At 34.7% G+C, this 18,250-nt stretch overlaps 1 protein-coding gene and 1 long non-coding RNA gene across 2 annotated transcripts in view; both read left to right on the top strand.

Annotated features, from left to right (window-relative positions):
- Positions 1–18,250, top strand: part of LOC145258166 (WD repeat-containing protein 37-like) — a gene marked incomplete in the record, with an annotated part of 749,116 nt that overhangs the window by 564,791 nt on the left and 166,075 nt on the right.
- On the top strand, positions 11,670–13,814 carry LOC145258167 (uncharacterized). The gene is made up of 2 exons (XR_013864062.1): positions 11,670–12,777; positions 12,846–13,814. It is a non-coding gene; the product is annotated as an uncharacterized LOC145258167 (long non-coding RNA).

Consider the following 18,250-nt stretch of genomic DNA (forward strand, 5'->3'; position numbering starts at 1 on the left):
CTCTCTCTCTTTCTCCCTCCACCTTTCTCTCTCTCTTTCTCCCTCCACCTGTCTCTCTCTCTTTCTCCCTCCACCTGTCTCTCTCTCTTTCTCCCTCCACCTGTCTCTCTCTCTTTCTCCCTCCACCTGTCTCTCTCTCTTTCTCCCTCCACTTGTCTCTCTCTCTCTTTCTCCCTCCACTTGTCTCTCTCTCTCTTTCTCCCTCCACCTGTCTCTCTCTCTCTTTCTCTCTCCACCTGTCTCTCTCTCTTTCTCTCTCCACCTGTCTCTCTCTCTTTCTCTCTCCACCTGTCTCTCTCTCTCTTTCTCTCTCCATCTGTCTCTCTCTCTCTTTCTCTCTCCATCTGTCTCTTTCTCTCCCCATCTGTCTCTTTCTCTCCCCATCTCTTTCTCTCTCCATCTCTTTCTCTCTCCGTCTCTCTTTCTCTCTCCATCTCTCTTTCTCTCTCCATCTCTCTTTCTCTCTCCATCTGTCTCTTTCTCTCTCCATCTGTCTCTTTCTCTCTCCATCTGTCTCTCTCTCTCTCCATCTGTCTCTCTCTCTCTCCATCTGTCTCTCTCTCTCTCCATCTGTCTCTCTCTCTCCATCTGTCTCTCTCTCTCTCTCTCTCCATCTGTCTCTCTTTCTCTCCATCTGTCTCTCTCTCTCCATCTGTCTCTCTCTCTCTTTCTCTCTCCATCTGTCTCTCTGTCTTTTTCTCTCCATCTATCTCTTGCTCTCTCCATTTGTCTCTATCTCTCTCTCTCTCTCTCTCTTTCTCTATCCCTCTGCCTTTCTGTCTCATTCTTTGCTCTCCGCCCTTCCACCTCTCTCTTTCTGTCTCCGACCGCCCGTCCGTCTCTCTCTCTCTCTCTTCCTCCCTGTCCGCCCGCCTCTCTCTCCCTGTCCGCCCCACTCTCTCTCTTCCCGTCGGTCCATCTCATTCACTCTCTCTCCCTCTCCCTCTCTGCCCGTCTGTCTTTTTCTCTCCTTTTGTCTGTCCATATCACATATAAGTCACATTTCAACTTCTTACATCTAGTAACTCCGTTGCTAAATTCAAAATGATAAAATTATTTTAATTAATAATTTTATCATTTTGAATTTAGCAACGGAATGAATCTCGTACATGTATAATTTTAATTTTCCCGATTCAACAACTGCTGCCTATACTTTTTGGTCTCACCTCGTAATTTTTAGAAAATCATTCGATTTATTGTTCTTTTCTGTTTTAGTAAATCCAGCTTCAGTCTGAATGGTTTCTTTTTACGAGATACCTCATATGAATATTTAAATTTTTGTATATTTTGATGCCAAATTTCACGTTTTTTATTACCACGATAATAAAAAGAAAACGAACTTATTAGAACTGTAATAAAAGAAATAATCCTCTTCAAAATGTGTAAGCGAAATTTTCCAAAATATTTTGTCTCATAAATATTAAAGCCGTCATTACGTCATTTTTTTTTGTTGTTCTCGCTCTTATCCTACAGATTTCATTCTATAAAAATCTTCGGACGGATTAGCAGATTTGTCTCAAGTGTTTTCTGTTTTCAGCTTTAATTTTTTTATTTTATTTTATTTTTATTTTATTTATTTATTTATTTTTTTGGAGGTTGGGGTACTTGTGCAGAATTTACACCGGACGTATCTTTGCGTCCGCTCAGCTTTGCCCGAGACTGTTACATGGAGAAGGGCTGTCCCCTTTCCATGTACATAAGAAGAATACCAGATAAGTGGAAATTAGGATAAGCATAGAATCGAACCCTGTAGACCAGGTTAAGAAATGGAATGTTAGAAATTAAGTCGATTGTCCAATTCTTTTAGAAATCTGAATATTAAAAGGCCAGTTAAAAGTATGGACAATGCAAATTAAAAATGTATTGTTTAAAAAAAATAGGTTAGGTTAAAAAGTAGGTTAGGTTAAAAAGTAGGTTAGGTTAAAAAGTAGGTTAGGTTAAAAATAGGTTAGGTGAGGATTCTTTTGTTTACCAAAAGTGTGTTTGGACAAGCATATGAAAAGCCACGTGAAATTAGTCACGTTTGCAAACACTTCTGACGTCATAGACAAAGGACATTTCTCTATATAGGATTCTATGGGTTCGGATTTTAGTCAGTCAGCCAGAGAGAGGCAGTTCAGGCAGTCAGTTGATCAGCCAAGAGTTGACATAGTTAGTTGGAGAGGAGAGTCCCTTAGAAGCGAAGAGTAGAAGATTAGCCATGTAGATCCAAGTTTGAATTCCTGACGCCATCGATCGGCCGATCAGATAAATAAAGAAGTCATCATTATGTTGTAACTGTTGTGTCATCCTTCATCACGAACGAAAGGTAATTGTGTTTATCATCTTATAATGAACATTGTGTAACCCTTCGAAGATTATGTGTCTTCCCCACCATCATCATCGTCGTCGTCTCCATCTGTCTCCCTGTCTTTCTCTCTTTCTCTCTCTCTCTCTCTCTCTCTCTCTCTTTTTTTCTTTCTCTCTCTTTCTCTCTGTCTTTCTCTCTCTCTCTCTCTCTCTCTCTTTCTCTCTGTCTTTCTCTCTCTCTCTCTTTCTCTCTCTCTCTTTCTCTCTCTCTCTCTCTCTCTCTCTCTCTCTCTCTTTCTCTCTCTCTTTCTCTCTCTCTCTCTCTCTCTCTCTCTCTTTCTCTCTCTCTCTCTCTCTTTCTCTCTCTCTCTCTTTCTCTCTCTCTCTCTTTCTCTCTCTCTCTTTCTCTCTCTCTTTCTCTCTCTCTCTCTTTCTCTCTCTCTCTTTCTCTCTCTCTCTTCCTCTCTCTGTCTCTCTTCCTCTGTCTCTCTCTTTCTCTCTCCATCTGTCTCTTTCTTTCTCTCTCTCTTTCTCTCTCTGTAAATGTCATTATCATTCTGTGTTATAAAAACTGTTAATACGGAGTCTCCAAAAGAAATATAAGAACTGTATGAATGTCTTCCATAAGAATTGTCATCACCACCATTATATCCCGTAGAGTCCCCGTTAATGTGTCCCCAATATGAACGCCCGTCATCTTTGAATATGAGCACCCTACTACACAACAGTCATGACGTTAACCGCCGGATGATGCCGAGCATTGCCGATGATTAAAACTGTACGAAACGGAAAAATATTAAAATAAATGGAAATCATAGAAATAAGAAGAAAAAAAAACCTACCGTAATTTTGTTTGATTTATTTAATGTTTCATAACAAACATATTTTTTTGCAGGGGCGTGGATGTATTATAGGCACCTCCACAGCATTGTGTAAAACGTCAGCGTTTTACACAATAACAAAACTTAATCATTTCGTGTTTACTATTTTCTGTGTCAATTTCTATGGATGGGCATTGGTGTTTTAATGGGATTTTTTTTTATTATCGGATTTTCATATTTACACTGTAAAGCGAATAGATTTTTTTAGCGAACTACACAGGCGAGAGTTGATGAAATAAAATTTTAACGTCTTTTGTTGATACTTATGTATATAAAGATAATGTTGCTTCGTACTTTTTTGGAAATAGGCGCAAAAATATATCAATTTTAAATAATCAAATCCAAACGAATTTTTTTAGGCCGATTTTTGATTTACGATTTTTATTATATCAAGAGTCATATATTCTATTATATAAATATATTTTTTTAATCTTGGAAACCTTTTATTAAAAATGTTTTAGTGATTTCGTGATAAAGGGATGTAACTCTTGTATCAACAATACCGGAAATTCAAATTTTAAAAGTAAACCGAACACAACGTAGATCAATCTACAATGGGGGAAAATAACATTTAATCTCACTTGGGTGACAACATATAGGTTGCTTATATAAGGGTCAGAGAATGTGAATATCATTGTCGACAGACATTGTTTTGTATGTAAATGAAAATTACTTTCTGTTGTCAATTAAGTTTTTTTGTTTATTATATCATTGTTCATATATCAAATTTTGTTTTGAAAACTTGAATTTTGTCTGGAGAAGTCCTTGAAAATAGGCATTGAAAATCTGCACAAACCCTGGCCTATTAGTGACGGAACAAATCCAAAATTTTTTCCAGTTCTCATACAATCACCGATTTTGTTAAAAATTCCCAATTTTGATTCTTTTAAAATCTATAAGTATTCAGATATAGAGTAATTTTTATTATTATTATTATTATTATTATTATATTTTTTTTTAATTTTTAGATTATTTTGAAAATCCATGCAATATGTGCATATATTTTCAAAAATGTAAAAATACACTTACGTCGCGGTGGTGGTGGTGGTGGGGGGACGTAGCTATAGATTTTAATTTTACTGGTAGGTTTAATCAATAAATATTTATTTCATCATGAATACTAGCTATATAAAATTTTATCTGAAAAAAAAAAAATAGATTAGAATAATTTTTTAGCATCGGAATACAGGTACAAATTTTATCGATTCTAATACAGCCCAAATTTTCCGATTTCCTGATTCTGATTAATCGTTCTAACATTAGTATTTATACATCTATGTATTCGTATGTATTTTCTGCAATCTATTCATCAACTGACTGGTTACTTTATAGCAATTCTTTTATAAAGGAATACGAAATTGTTCATTTAAAACATTTGAAGAATTGATAAATGCGAAAAGATGTAATTTCTGTGAGTTTCCTTTGATATTATTATTCACCTCATCTTATCTTCCTTGGGAGTTTCAATCCCTTAGAGACATTGGAAGCAGATCTGCATACTACTGTCTTTAGCATTTTCGTTTGAAATGACGGATGATGGGGACCATTTATTTATTTTTTTAATTTCTGGTTTGTTATGTAGTGTCCTCTTTCTTGGGAAATCATTGCGCCTTTTAAAACCATTTTTTTTTTCTTTTTCTTTTAAAGGTTGCTTGTCAGAATATACCCCTTTATTTATTTTTTTTTTTTTTCGCACTATTTCGTATTTCATCAAATGTTAGTCCACAGACTTCAGTCTTTTCTTGGGAAAACAGTTTCTGTTTTCTCTCCGAAGAGATTTTAAGACAGCCGCCATTGCCATTATTTTTTAACAAAAGTGAAAATTAAACCAAAACAAATGTTTTGCCTTTGCTAGAAATACTTTTGGAATGGACTATAGTGATATAATAACCATTTTGAAGATAATCATTATTATTATTATTGTTGTTGATGATGATGACCATTTTAAAGATAATCATTATTATTGTTGTTGTTGTTGATGATGATGACCATTTTGAAGATAATCATTACTATTTTTGATGATGATGATCCAAAGTGTGTTGATGTTCATGATTTTTTTTACAAGGGAGTTACCTCTTATTAAGGCTCAAAGGCCACTCAAGGATAAGGGTTAATGAATATAAGGTGGTAGTGTAGTCATCGTTAATGGTATAGATTGGGTAGAATTTAGATTATTTATTGGAACGGCTCAGCAAGAACTTGTTTACATTGGACTTGAAGACTACAACATTGTAATCAACAAAGAAGCAGGTCAATAGAACAGTGTTCCACAGCTTTCTTCATGGAATCTGCATTTAGATTTAGGCACAGATAGAGAGTAGGGAGATTGTTGGTAGTGGTTGTAGCTAATTGTGTTTTTTTGGCAAAAGTTTAGCAAGGGTGGAGAACATAGCTTGGAGCTCAGATGAGCAGTTGCCATGAAAATAATGATAGACCAGAGACAAGCTTGCAACGTCTCTTCTGTGGGAAAGAAGCTGCAGGGGAGCGAAAAAGGCATCACCTACTAGGTTTTGAAGCCAGTTTTGAACTGTATAAAGGCTGGATAGAGTGCGCCGAGCAGCTCCTGCCTAGATGATGAATCTGTCGGTGATGTTTTGATGGTGGTGATTCTGAGTGTATTGAAGAGGATAGACAGTGTTGATCATGATAACAATGGCACAGTCCTGATGATGTTACATTCAATGATCCTTACAATTATTATAAAATGTGATAGAGCTGATAAATCTTAATGTTTTGATGACGACGACCACCACCACCATCACAACCACCGCCATCATCGTCATTATGCTTCCAACTTTTCATGGGGAAAAAAATCATTACTTTTTATTTTATTTTTATTTCCTTCTATTTTTCTTTCTGTGTAGCTAAAATAAGAAATCGGCTCATTTCGGCTGAGAGACCAGCCAGAAAAACTAAAGACAGCCTCCCATGAGATTGGAGTTTGGAAAGTTTTGAGATATAAAAACGTCTTTGAAGATTAGCTTAAAAATCTGATATATATATATATATATATATATATATATATATGTAAAACTTGAATTCCTTGATAATGTAATCTTTTTGTATATCGATTGTGAATCTATGCTTTGCTTTGTTTTCCATTGTTGTTGATATTTGTAAGACCCCCCCACTCCGAAATCTTGTGGCAAAAAGATAAAAAATTTTTCCTCTTATAAAACAAAATAGTGTACACTTATTTATGACTTGTATAAAAGTCTGCAAACATTGGTGCGTGTATGTGCATTTTAGTAGAAGTTTATCTGTGGAATAAATATGCATATATATATTATATATGATTATCATTTTTAATACCTACATACACTAGTGTTTCATCTTTCTGGAATCATCAGTGCAGGAAATTACAATTGCCACTCGTCATGGGATTCAAACCACAAAACGTAGTCATCTCTATCTCCATTTGCAGGGGAAATAACCACAGAACCACCATCACACACACACACACACATATATATATATATATATATATATATATATATATATATATATATATATATCTATTTACCAGTGATGAAAAAACCGGACTAGAGTGCTCAATGTGTAGCCAGAGCAGTATATAGGAAATTTATTACTGTGAGTCCAGAATGAGTTTACATATTGTTTCAGCTAGAGGAAGATCCTCAAAGAGAGGAAATATCCAACTAGCATCGTCAGAATTCATAGAGTCCATCTATGAATTCTGACGATGCTAGTTGGATATTTCCTCTCTTTGAGGATCTTCCTCTAGCTGAAACAATATGTAAACTCATTCTGGACTCACAGTAATAAATTCCCTATATATATATATATATATATATATATATATATATCAATAAAACATTGTTTCCGAAGCGATCGTACAATTTATTGATATTGTTTGTTCTTCCTTATGAAACTGATTTTTAATTTTAAATTATCAATCATCTTTCTCTCTCTCTCTCTCTCTCTCTATATATATATATATATATATATATATATATATATATATATATATGTGTGTGTGTGTGTGTTTGTGTGATAATAATATAAAAAGATAGTTTTTTTTCTATAGATCAAATTGATTCTGATGAGAATCGATTTTTAAAGCAAAATTAATGTTAATATTTTTACTTTTAAATTGTTATTTAATTTTTTAGATAATTTGTCTTAACATAGTTGTTTCTCTTTGACCGTAATTACTAATAGTTGTTCAATTATCCGGCCTTTGAATCCACCAGAAATGTGGGTCACCTTTGAAATTTTTGTAAGAGATGCAAGGTTTTCACTTTTAAAAGTTAGTTTCTACATCACTTTTTCGACTGACAAGTCGATGTATCCATCATAGTTTTATGATGGAATCTTTTTACTATCTGCATACTATCACATATATGGGTTTTAAATAGGTTAAGTATGTTAACCATTGTACGATTTTTTTTTTATCGTGAGTGAAGAAGGATGTATAGTATGAATGTAGTAGTTTGGTGAAAGAACAGTCAAAGTAGGAACTGGCTAGGTTAGTATAGTTAGCATTAGTTCGTCATGACTGCCCCACCCCTTTTGTGCCTAATCTTTTAATTATTGTATTTTTTATTGAAAATAAATATTTAAACACACACACACACACACACATATACCATTCAGTAATCTATAATATAGATCTCACCTGTCTGTTTAAATATGTATGTATGCGTGTATATCTTCCTACCTAAAACTTTCAACAGAAGCGACGGATTATGACGAGATCCGTATCATTTTGAATCTCGACCCTTCGGATGACAAATATCGAAAAATTGACCAAAAACATTAATTCCTTCTCTCTCAACTGGGCACTTTTCTATAGGGAGGGTCGATTTTTTTCGCTGACATTTTTGCAAGTCATTCAAACCTCGCGTTCACGATGTCACTTAAAAGGCATTATTTCGACTGCCCGTGACGTCACAACCACGGTAGGCACATCGGTAAGACAGTCTTTTTTTTTTTCAGCTCTTTTTCCTCTGGCGGGTTGAGCCTGCTTTTTTTTTTTTTTACATAGGCGTCACCACTTATCAAGGCCGATAGGCCACTCAAGGATAAGGGTTAAAGAGTGTAGAGTAGTCAAAAGGACAATATAGTAATCGATAGTAATGGAAGTTCGGTAAATTTGTTAGCTTAAGTGGAACTATTCCTACTTTTTTTTTTTTTTTTGCTCAACTTACACCTCAACTTTTTTTTCTACTTTCGCATCACGGGTTCAAACCTGCCTGCCTACTACAACCTATTTTTTTTTTTTTTTTTGCTCAACACACACCTCCAAACATCCGGGCAACGCCGGGCACCCAGGCTAGTAATCTAATCTAGGTTCATTATTATCACTGTTTATTGTTTTTACAGTAAAGTGCAAATTAATGTTATACATCGATATACACTGTTCAGTTACAGTAATAAACCCTTTTATATTTATGTTAACCGTTCAAGTTATCTATAATATTTTGGTTCCTTCTTGTTGTGGTGTAAATATTGAAAAGAATAACGGGAAGAAGTGAAATGAATAATACATTAATAAGGCTTTCCACTTTTCTTCATCTTTTTCATCCAACCAGATGTCTAACATTTAACCCTTATTTTAGTGAGTCCAACCAAGAGATCTTTTTAGGATTCTAGCCGTCCCTTTCAGTGCTATCGTTTGTATCTCACTTGCAGAGATACAGACAAGTATGTTAGTTGAGTGGGAACTCTGCTCAATTGAAGGACAAGTAATATTATGATTCTCTCCCTCTCAATCTTTGACCAAGACTGACTGGGAAGTAGAACCTGGCAACCGGAAATGACGTCAGGAATAGTCCTTTGTCAGAATTTGTTGAGGTGCCACCCTAACAGTTAGTTTGAACATTATGCTTTGAAAAAGGCCAGTTACAATGATTAAAGGCCAAACTGCTTCAACCTTGGATAAGAATATGAAAGTGTACCTCCTTTAATGTAGTCTTGTTTTTGAATACTATTATAATGATATATGATCATTGTTGTAATAGTGTGAGAAAAGAGTTTATAGTAATTTCAACATGCAGTGGTTCTTCAGTGGAGAAAAAAAAGTCAGCGAAACCTTGTGTAAAAAAAAAACAAAAACAAAAAAAAAACATTTGAAAGAAACAGGATAATAACATTGTCTGCCAAGAGGTGCTGGACTGAAAAAATAAATTAAAGATTATCTCTTACAATGTGATTTTATTATTTGTATTGAACTATGTAGCACAATATTACTTTCTGAGTATTTATTAGTATTTATTAATTCATCTCATTTGTGTCAGTTCTCTATCTAAAATACAATGGACACTATTTTCATAGAAATGTTAATTTAATTCTCATATTTCCTGCATGTTTTTAGTTTTTCTGTAAAAAAAAAAAAAAATGTATTGTCCAGAAAAATACTCGCTTTATCAAAGCATATTTGTTGATTAAATATATTTCTTACTCTGTTGAATTTCCATGGGTCCAGCTAGTTATTAAATATCGTTGGATAGCATTACAGAATGGCTGAAAATGCTTAAGCATAACAGAGCAAGAATGAACAGACCAACAGAGCATCTTATAGAAATGTGTGGATGCATCTCAAGAGAAGATAATAGAAAATAAATTCTAGAAAAAAAAAACAAAAACATTTCAAATAAGCTCATCTGGATAATTTACTATTCAGCGAAGACTCTTAGCAAATAATTACATTTTGTCCTTAATTTACTCGGACAAATGTTTGCCAATGATTTTTTTAATTTTTTTTATTTTTATTCATTTGCCTAACCTGTGGAGATATTTTAGTCTGGTTGCTACCATCTTCTTTTTTAATACCCACCTCACAATGGAAAGTTTCTAGGTATCTCTCTTTCTCTCCCATGGCGATAAGATGTGACACAAGGGTCGGAAAGTGGAAATGAAGATCCAGCGCTCCAGAGAAGGAGCATTCTGGCCTGTAAAAAGTATCTAGGCAGCCCTGTCAACATTCCTTGGTAAAGGCGACTCGGTTAATTAACTGACCTTCTCTCTTTGAGAAGTTGAGAAGATAAGCTCTGGGAATGTGAACCTCCTAGAACTGTACGTTCGTGTCTCTTCAAACAATTCTGTCCTCAGCCATTTATACTTTTTATAAGTTGTTTTTCTTTTAGTACTCTGGGCCCATAGCTACTTTTTTTCATATACTTTTGTTCAACCCAAGCAGTGTATATTGTCATTGAAACATTTGAAACATAAGAAGTTACCGTGATGGGGGGGGGGGAAGCTGGATGGGGAGAAAAGTAGCAAGATGTTTGTTCACATGGCATTTAAATTTCTGCATGTTGGATGAAATGGAGGAAACAGGAACTAGGAAGGGAAGTCCAAAGGAAAATGGTGTGGAAAAGGAACCTATCAGAATCCAAAATATCCCGACATCTAAGGATTTCTACGGTGAAGGGGTGTGATTTTGCTGCTAATCGAAATTGTTTTTGCTGGGGGAGGGGGTACAAGTACAATAAGCTAATTACAATGCATTTAATGGAAGTACTTGTAAAATAAGTGCAAGGATACAGATACTGTGGTGATGCAACATGCTGTGTTTTATGATGAAGCCATTCCTTATTTATTTGAAACTTTTCAAACAGTTTGGTTCTATTAACTTTTAATGTCCTTTTCTTTCTTTCTTTTACATAGGCATCACTACTTATCAAGGCTCAGAGGCCACTCGAGGATAAGGGTTGACGAGTGTACAGTAGTCAGTTGGACAATATAGTGATCATTAGTAATGGAAATTCTGTAAATTTTTTTAACTTAAGTGGAACGGCTCATCAAGAACTTGTTTACGTTGGACTTGAAGACAACCATATTATAGTCAGCTGGAAAGCAGGCAAACGGAAGACAGTTCCACAGGCGTGCAGTTCTTAGAAAGAAACTTTGTTCATCGAATCTACATTTAGGTTTAGGCACAGATAAAGAGTGGGGGAAATTATCGATAGTGTTTCCAGTTAGACGAGTGTTTCTTGTGAAAGCTTGGCGAGGGGGGGGATCATAGATTGGAGCTCAGTCGAGCACTTGCCATGAAAATAATGATAAAGCAGAGACAGGCGCTCAACATCTCTTCTGTGAGAAAGAGGTTGCAGGGAAGAGAAAGGGGCATCTCCTACTAGGCTACAAAGTCTATTTTGAACTCTATCAAGGCAGGACAAGTCCTTTCTAGCAGCTCCTGGCCAGATGTGGCAACAGTACTCCATCTTTGGACGTACCTGGCTCTTATATAGATAAAGAATTGCATCAGTAGTGAGATATCTACTATACCATTCCAAACCTCACTGACCAGAAGTGATGTTTGCATAGCTGATCCGCCCAACAATGTATCAAGTGTTCATTGCACAGCTGACAACCATGACTGGGTGATTTTTAGGGATTTTTTAAAAGAAATTAAATCAGCTATATTTGAAAATACATGAAATAACATTTTTACTCATTCCTGAGGATGAAAAAATGTGCCGAAAGTTGAACGAAATGAAAATATGTATTTTTGTTGTGAAGCCTGATCTTAGATTGAGAAGAAAGTTCTTGATTTCAAATGAGTTTTCGTGATAACACCTTTACTTTATATATCATTTTAAAGAGCGTTTTTCGCTTCATCGTATCGTTTTCAATTACAATCGTTTGAAAGCCATCATGTCTTTTCAAAACATTGTATACAAGATGGAAAAAAAGCAAATCCACATAATTTTCTTATTTTAATTCAAGCTAGGCTGAAAAGCTGCCGAAACAGCTCCTGATATCAATGACGCATTTGACTCGGAAACCACTACTGAACGCACAGCACAATGGTGGTTTAAGAAATTTCATGGCAGTGACGACTCTTGAAGATGATAAGCATAGTGGTTGGCTATCAGATGTTGGCAACAATCAATTAAGAACCTTAGTCCAAACAAATCCATGCACAATTGTTTGAGAACTTGTTTCTGAATTAAACATAACATATACAAGAAAGATTGGGAAGACAAAAAATCTTGATAAATGGGTGCCTCACAAATTGAACGACAACCAAAAGAAAAGCCGTCATGAAGTGTCAGCTTGCCTTTTACACAACAAGAATGACCCGTTTCTTGTGACTTGCGATAGAAAGTGAGTTTTTTATGACAATCAGCTCAGCTCGGTGATGCACACAGCCAAAGCTCCACAACACTTCCTGAAGCCAGAATTGCACCAAAAGAAGTTCCTGCTGACTGCATGGTGGTCTGTGACTGGTCTCATCTATTACAGGTTTTTGAATGCAGGTGAAACCATTACAATAGAGAAGTACTATGAACAACAAATGGATGAAATGCATCAGAAATTCTGACAACAACAATCAGTATTAGTCAACTGTTTCACGACTCCTTATGTTAAAAATGAGTAGATTTGAAAGCACTTTTTAAAGATTGTGTCAAGCTGGCCTAATGATTATTCTACTTGACTCACTATCTTTAGATTTTGGTTTCAATCTCAGCTGGAGTATTTTTTTTATTTACAATTTTACTAATACTCGCATATGCATGTCTCAGTTCCTTTCCGTTTTTTTTTGTTACGTTCGTTTTTTTTTTTTTTTACGTTACATTTAATACCTACAGTATTTCTGTTTATAATAAATAAGAATTCTGCATTAATTTATGACTGGGTGATGCCGGGTGGCCTGCTAGTATCACTATAAAGCAACTGTTCGCCTATGCATGGAATATTAGATAGGATGCAAAAAAAAAAAAAGTCTCTAATCTAATAGGTACTGCACTGTCTCTCAAGCTCCAAATGGTGTCGCATCACTGCAGTGTTGCATTCCTACGTGTGTTTTACAAGTATTTCCACAAATGTTCTCTAATGAACTTACATTACTTGTACCCCGTCAATAAACCCACTTGACTAGTAGTAAAATCCCACCTCTTCATTGTATAGGTCTCTAGATGCTGGACATTTTTTTTTACTTTTATACCTCTTTCCTCAAACTTTGGAATTGTCTCCTTGCTCCCCGTTTTCTTAAGTGTATCAGTGTGCCAAAATTTGAATGTAATGTGACAAACGTCTTGTTACCCAGCTCCTTGCTTAGTTTTCCTCTCATAAATCTGGTCTCTATCATAGCAATGCCTTACATCTCGGTGACAATGTCTTGTTTTGGAGTCTAGTGATCTCCATCAATTCACTGTTCTGATATCTCGTCGTAATACAGTTCCCTATTCCAGTAGCTTCTTTTTGAAAACTGCAGGCTTGTTGAACTCTCTTCCTGAGGATTGTTTTTTGTTGTTTTTTTTTTTCCTACCTATAGCTTTGCTCTGTTCTAGGCTGAGGTCAGTAGGCATCTTTTATCTTTTCAATAATTATCTTTTGTGCTTGTTAGCTCCTTAAATCAAGTGGCTTCATGCATTGTCTGGAGTGTTTTGCATAAAAAAGAAAAAAAGATTCATGAAATAAACGTCATATTATAAAAATATCTTCAGTTTTTTTACAACCTTTTCATATGATCGTCTACATCATGTAAAAAGGACATGTAGCCTCCTTTTCGAATGTTATTATGATCATATGATCATCGTTGTAATGGTGTGAGAAAATAACTCAGTAATTTCGACATGCAGCGGTTCTTAACCAAAGAAAAAAAATCAGCGAAAAGTTACGTATAAATAGTGAACATTAAAAAGAAAAAAGGCAAAAAAAAAAAAAAATCAACATTGACTGCCAAGTGATGTTGGACTGAAGAAATTAATTAAAGCTTTTAATATTACTTGTTCTGATCAAACTATTTATTGTTCTCACCTTAAGTGCTATTTGTGCAACGTTTCGGTCGGTGGAGCCTTTGACCTTCTTTGGAAAAGAAAGAAAAAGTTACTGGCTATGTAAATGGTTTCGTATTCTTAGAGTTGTTTTTTATTGTTCGTTTTTTTCGCTATGGTTTTGTGTGTGTGAAAAAATCTTGGTTGACAAAAGAAGGCAACTCTAATAAAGTTTGACAGAGGATTTTTTTTTTTTCATACATATGAAACCACAGCGAAAAAACCAAAACAACTCCAAGAATACAAAACCATTTACATAGCCAGTAAATTTTCTCCTTTCTTTTCCAAGATAATGACCGACATGCCTGACAGAGGTCGAAGGCTACACCGACCAAAACAAAACAAGTAATATAAACAATCAGGCAGCATCTAAAAAATTCAGAACTGTAAATAAGTTTGTCTCTTACAATGTGATTTTATTATTTGTATTGAACTATGTAGCACAATATTACTTTCTAATTATTTATTAGTACTTATTAATTTATCTCATTTGAATCAGTTCTGCATTTATAATGCGATAGTGTTTTTATAGAAATGTTAATAAACTCATATTTGCTGTGTGTTATCAGCTTTTCTGTAAAAAAACAAACTTTTTTTGCACTATCTAGAAAAATATAAATTTTATCAAAACATATTCGTTTATTAAATATATTTTCCATTTCTTGGAATTTCTAGTCGTAATTAATGTTGATAATTTTTTTCAGGTGCCAATGCTAATTATGATGCACTTAAAGAGAATGTTTTTATCACCTAAGCTGAGCCAAATTCTTATTGGCCAGGTGTGAAAATTCCAATTACTTGTCTTGAAATATTTAATTATTTTATTATCAACGTTTGATAATCATATGCCAAAAAGCAAGATCTTTTTTTTTTTTTTATTTTTTTAAGCGCAATCATTCAAACTGACCAAAATTTGAAATAAATAGATAAATAAAAAGTTAAATTTACAAAAAAAATAACACCATTGGCCTTTCAGGTATTTTAATCAATTTTCCAATTAATAAAGTCATGTCTTCATAATTAACACCTGCCATATTTTATAGTTATTCATTTTTAATATGTCCAATATTATCAAATGCTTCATAGTAGCTGAACATTTATCAGATGGTTCATTTAATTTACATTTTAATGTTTGATATTATCAAACTGTTAAAGTTTTATCCATCTTTGTTTCACAAGAAATTCAAAGTTTCCTTTTGATGTTGAAAGGTGCATGTGTACTAATACTAAGGCAATTACTTAGAGATGGCGTCTCAATAAAAGAATCGGTCTCCCTTACTATATTGTGTTGGCATCAAAAACGGCATTCAGCCTATGAATAATCTTGCATCAACTAAATAACTTCCAAAGAAAATAAGTTGCACTTCGGCGAGAGTGAAAACAATACATAGTTAAGTGAAATGTATTACTGATCTCTAGAATTGACATTGTCATAATATATATATATATATATATTAGTGACCTGGCAAGGCCACAGGGGAGACAACCAAGCAAAAAAAAAAAAACAAAACAATAAAAACAAACCCTTAAGTAAAATTCATCCCAAAGCAGCAAAACTAAAGCTGGCCTGCCAGGACACTATATATAAAATGTAGACAAATTTGGGCATATTTTATTGGTTTGAAAGTATAGGTTCTTTTTCACCAATTGTCATAAAATTTTAACTGTAGAATAGTATTCTATTCTTCGAAAATCCTGCAACTTTTAATATAGTTTCGTCTCATAGAACCAAAGATATGAGCATTTCAATATTCACTTTGGCTACCAGTGTAGATGTGTTCATATATATATATATATATATATATATATATATATATATATATATATATATACACCACCTTTTTTGGCAATTTTATAAGTTCTAAATCGCAGCAACTATTGATCAGAATTAACAAATGAAGGTTCGTTGGAAAGATAATGACCTCAATTGTGTAATGGGCTATGTGACATTTGCCCTTAAGGTCGCACATTAAGGGGATCATCCATCATCCAGACCCTATTTTTTGGCACTTTTTGTACAGTCATAAAATGTTTCAATCATAGTCATTTGTTTTCCTAGTTTTGCATATAAATTACAAAATACTTGATATTTCTCCAAAACCACTGGCTTTGGTGGAGGGGAGACTAAAATTTGCTGCTATGGTTTCATATGATCTGAAATAACAGCAAAGGGAGACTGAATTTCAAATATTTCTTATATTTAATATCTCCCCTCTTTGGTTTTCATACATAAAGTAAATTTCACAGTGTATAAGGATTATTTGATACTGGAGATTTTCATAATAGTGCCCTATTTCCAAAAGAGGGGAGATATAATATATGAGAAATATTTGGAATCCAGTCTCCCCTTTACTGTTATTTCAGATCATTTAAAATCATTGCAGCAGTTTTAATCTCTCCTCCATCAAGGCCAGAGGTTTTGGGGAAATATATATATTATTGTTGGCAGAACTCAGATATGAGTATACATTTTGCTGATTAGAATTGAGCCAGCCCCAGCTAGGCGATCCATGAGGCACAACTTCATGGTGCACTTACTTCAGATGTCAGTATTTGCTGTGGCAAATATGTGCTTGACATGCAGTTCAGAAAGATATCTTGCAGCAGGTTGCCTTACACCATTACGTGGAGTACTGCCTTATCACCTACCCGGCAGACGAATTTATTCGGGGGGTGCATTTCCTTCAATGGAAATTTCTGGTTCGGCGCTGTACATACAGTGCCTAGTCTTCCCAAATGCTTACCTATCTGGTGCTGGCCAGGCTCATTGATGCTAAACTTTGGTGATCTGGTGAGAACCAGTGTGTCAATGTAATTGTGCCATATAAGTTTACATGGTCGCGACACTGGACATGCCAATATTTCAGGTAAATAGTCAGTTAAAATCAGAAGTCCCTGTCATATGACTTAATAAATGATTACTTTCCACAGGAGAAACCAGTCCTAAAATAAATATTTTATTGAGCACTCTTAATAACCTCATTAAATTAATTACTTTTAACCTGGTGTGTGTGTATGTGTATATATATATTATTAGGTTGGAGCAAAAATAATGTCGATTTTTGACGCTCAATTTCAAAAGATCATAACTCTTTTCATAATAAACTTTATTAATTGAAATAAGAATCGGTAGAATCGACACATTTTTGCCAACAAGAAACAAGTTTATTTATGCCATTAGCATAGAAATCTGTCCTCAAAGCGATTAAGTCATTGAAGGCCTATTCAGCATCATCTCAGCTTTGGAAGCATTTTTCACGCAGGAAGTTTTCAAGATGCTTGAAAAAGTAATAATCTGTGGGCAAGAGATCTGATGAATATGGTGGATGAGACAGTGTCTCATAGCCCAATTCGTTCAGCTTCTGCAGGGTCAGTTGAGCAACATGCGGGTGAGCGTTGTCATGGATGAGAATTGGTTCCTTCATATTGATGAATCTGTGGCACATACGTTGAAGCTTCTGGTATATTTCATCAATTTGTCAGCAGTACTTCTCTGCCGTAACGTTTTGCCCAGATGTTATGGATGAGACCGGCCACGGACCATCAAACAGTCACCATAACCTTTTTTGATGCAATTTTGGCTTCTGGAAGTGTTGTGGAGCTTCTCTGGCATCCAACCACTGTGCCAAACGTCACCGGTTGTGATAGAGGATCCACTTCTCATCACATGTCACAATCTGCTTGGGAAAAAGGGCCATTTTTGTTGCACAGAAGGAGCATAGAAGACACCTCAAAAAGACGATTTTTTTCGTTAAATTCATGCGACATCTAACTTTTTTTACTTTGGCAAATGACTGTTGAGTGGTTGACCTTGAGTTCAAAATCAATTTCTCGTGTGGTTTTGCAAGGATCAGCTTCAATTAAGGCTTTCAAATGTTTGTTATCAACTGCAGTCAGCCAGCCGCGACCATCTTCATCTTCAAGGCTCTCATCATCATTGCAAAATTTCTGGAACTACTGTTGTACCACACGTTCGTTAGTGGTTCCTTTGCCAAATGCATCATTGATATTACAAGCTGTCCTGGCAGCTTTACGGCCTAATTTTAACTGCAACAAGAAAATCGTGCAGATTTTAATTTTGTCCATGCTGTCGAAAAGCCTGCAAAAACAGTAATGAAGAGATTGAGAACAGTAATGACGAACACGATTCGATAGAGCAAAAAACGCACTTCAAAATTATATATAATAAGGCTATATATATCTATGAATTAATTCAGAAATCATATATAAAAGTAACATATGAGAAAAGGATATTGTTTTTGCACTAATGTGTGTATATATATATATATATATATATATATATATACCAGCAGGGAGACCTGACGTTGTTTG

Source organism: Euprymna scolopes, chromosome 33, assembly GCF_053919585.1.
Source record: "Euprymna scolopes isolate OS-2025 chromosome 33, ASM5391958v1, whole genome shotgun sequence".
Taxonomy (NCBI): domain Eukaryota; kingdom Metazoa; phylum Mollusca; class Cephalopoda; order Sepiida; family Sepiolidae; genus Euprymna; species Euprymna scolopes.